The sequence below is a fragment of the Helianthus annuus genome, chromosome 9, assembly GCF_002127325.2.
Source record: "Helianthus annuus cultivar XRQ/B chromosome 9, HanXRQr2.0-SUNRISE, whole genome shotgun sequence".
Lineage (NCBI taxonomy): Eukaryota > Viridiplantae > Streptophyta > Magnoliopsida > Asterales > Asteraceae > Helianthus > Helianthus annuus.
In genome coordinates, this window is record NC_035441.2 from 155,611,788 (window position 1) to 155,614,366 (window position 2,579).

General features: G+C 45.3%; 1 non-coding gene across 1 annotated transcript; it reads left to right on the forward strand.

Moving 5' to 3' along the window:
* Nucleotides 1–1,886: 1,886 nt before the first annotated feature.
* On the forward strand, nucleotides 1,887–1,993 carry LOC118482381. The gene has a single exon (XR_004868422.1). It is a non-coding gene; the product is annotated as a small nucleolar RNA R71 (small nucleolar RNA).
* The last annotated feature ends 586 nt before the right edge of the window (nucleotides 1,994–2,579 follow it).

Here is a 2,579-nt window from a genome sequence, read left to right on the forward strand (position 1 = left end):
TGCAGGGGCTCAGCACGGGGCCGTGTTGGTTGGGCACAGCCCGTGTTGAGCCTTCTGTGATGGAGATTTTTGTCGGGTTGCTCTGTTCTTCGTGCATGGTTCCATTTTTCTCGTTCCCTTTTTCATCCATTACCACCATGAGTGTGTTTTATTCTGCAAAAACTAAAAGATTAAACTAAACTAAGGATAGATCCGCGGAATGCCTCCGTGGTGCGCCACGTTTATAAGGGTCCTTGGCTAGACCCGATTCCAGGTTATATATCTTCTGAGTGGAGTGCCTTGCTTCCCAAGTTACACCGTCGGAGAGCGGCATCCAAGCTTGAATCAATAACCTTCATGTAATTGACTGGGTCGTCGTCCTCTATTCTCTTCCCAACTCCGAACTTCACCTCATCATCCCCATACCTCAAAGTCAGTGTCCCGTCATTCATGTCTACCACTGCTTGTGCTGTGGCCAGGAAGGGTCTCCCTAGTATAAGGGGGACCTCGGTGTCTTCCTCCATGTCGAGTATGACAAAGTCAACTGGATAAACGAATCTGCTTACCCTTACCAAGACATTCTCGATGACACCTTGTGGGAACTTGACTGATCGATCAGCGAGTTGTATGCTTATTTTTGTAGGGCTCGTGGTTCCCAAGCCAAGCCTTTTGAACATCGATGAGGGCATGAGGTTAATGCTAGCCCCTAAGTCGGCCAAGGCATTGCGAACGGGTGATTCCCCTATTGAGCATGGAATCGTGAAACTTCCGGGATCGATTTTCTTTTGGGGTAGTTTATTGAGTACGAGGGCAGAGCATTCTTCGCCTAAATTAACTAATTGCAAATTTTCAATTTTTTTTTATGTGTAAGGAAGTCCCTCATAAATTTAGAGTATTTGGGCATTTGGGTTAGGACTTCGATAAAAGGAATATTGACATGCAATTGTTTTAACAGACTTTCGAATTTTGCGAACTGCTCATTGGTCTTTTGACGAATTAACCTACCGGGGTACGGAACTCGAGGAGCCTTGGTAGGCTCTGGTGATGGGGGAGAGTTCTTTTCCTGCAGATGTGTTGGCATTGTTTCTTCCGCAGGTGAAGGTACTTCTGCAGGCCCTACGGTGCGGTTTCGTAGTGTGATGAGGTGAACTTGCGCCTTTGGGTTTGTTTCGGTATTGCTAGGTAATGCGCCTTGCGGTCTCTCAGAAAAATTTTGTGCTAGTTGATTTATTTGTTTTTCTATGTTTTGAATGCTAGCTTGTTGATTCCTAAAATTAGATTCTAATTGTAGAAATCTTTCCGAGTTTTTCTTATCAGTGTCAGAGACGAGGCGAGATATAGTATCTTCGAGCCTTTCTCGTCCACCTTGTTGTTGAGTGAAATTTTGTGACTCATTTCTTGATTGCTGAAAGTTTGTTCGTTGGGTTTGTTGGTTACTACTATTGCCGGTTTCCCTCCAACCAAGGTTTGGGTGGTTTCGCCATCCTTGGTTGTAAGTTCCCGTTGGAGGACCCGACGGCCTAGGTCTATTATCAATGTAGTTTACCATTTCTTGTTGATCGTCCGTTTCTTTCATGCAACTCCAATTTTCATGTGACCCACCACACCCTTCACAAGCCATAACCGAGACTGTTTTTGTCATTTCTAATTTTTTTATTTTTGAAGAAAGGGCCTCGATTTGGGCTTGTAAAGAAGTGCTTTCGTCGACCTTATGGGCGCCCGGGGCGATAGGCTTATTTCCCCGGGGAGTGTGCCATTGAAAATTGGTTTGAGCAATTTCCTCAATCTGATTATATATTTCGTGTGGGCGTCGATTACCTAAAAGTCCCCCGGAGCTAGAATCAAGTGTCTGCCTAGTGTGTGGCAACAATCCATTGTAGAAAGTGGATACTTGTTGCCATATTGCGAGGCCGTGATGGGGACACTTGCGTAATAGCTCCTTGAACCTTTCCCAAGTTTCATATAAGGATTCCCCGTCCTCTTGTGAGAATGTATTAATTTCAGCCATTAATTTAGCAGTTTTAGCAGGAGGGAAATACTTATATAGAAATTTTTGGGCTAGTTCATCCCAGGTGTTTACCGATCCAGCTGGGAGGGTGTTGAGCCAAGCTTTCGCTCGGTCTTTTAGTGAGAATGGACACATACGGAGGCGGATGGCGTCGTTTGATGCTCCATTGATCCGAAAGGTATCACATATTTCTAAGAAATTAGTTATATGTAGATGAGGATCCTCGTCCGCAAGCCCGTGTAAGGTTGCGGAGTTTTGGAGCATTTGTATCAAATGCGGTCGAAGTTCGAAGTTATTGGCTTCGACATTCGGAGCATTGATAGCGGCGCCTAGATTACCTACGGTGGGCCGTAGATAATCCATAAGGGTACGTTGGTCCGCCATTGGGGGTGGATCACCCGAAACCTTCTCTTGGTTTTTGGCTTTTAACCTTTTTCTGAGAAAGCGTTCGGGTTCTTCTAGCGGTTCCTTTATGTCTTTATTGGAACTGGAGCTCATACACTACGTGAGGATGGCGTCGGGTTCCAAGTCCTGCAATAAAAACAGAAAAGAATGTTGGTCAGAAGGTTCACCACGACCCCGTGTTGAGCGA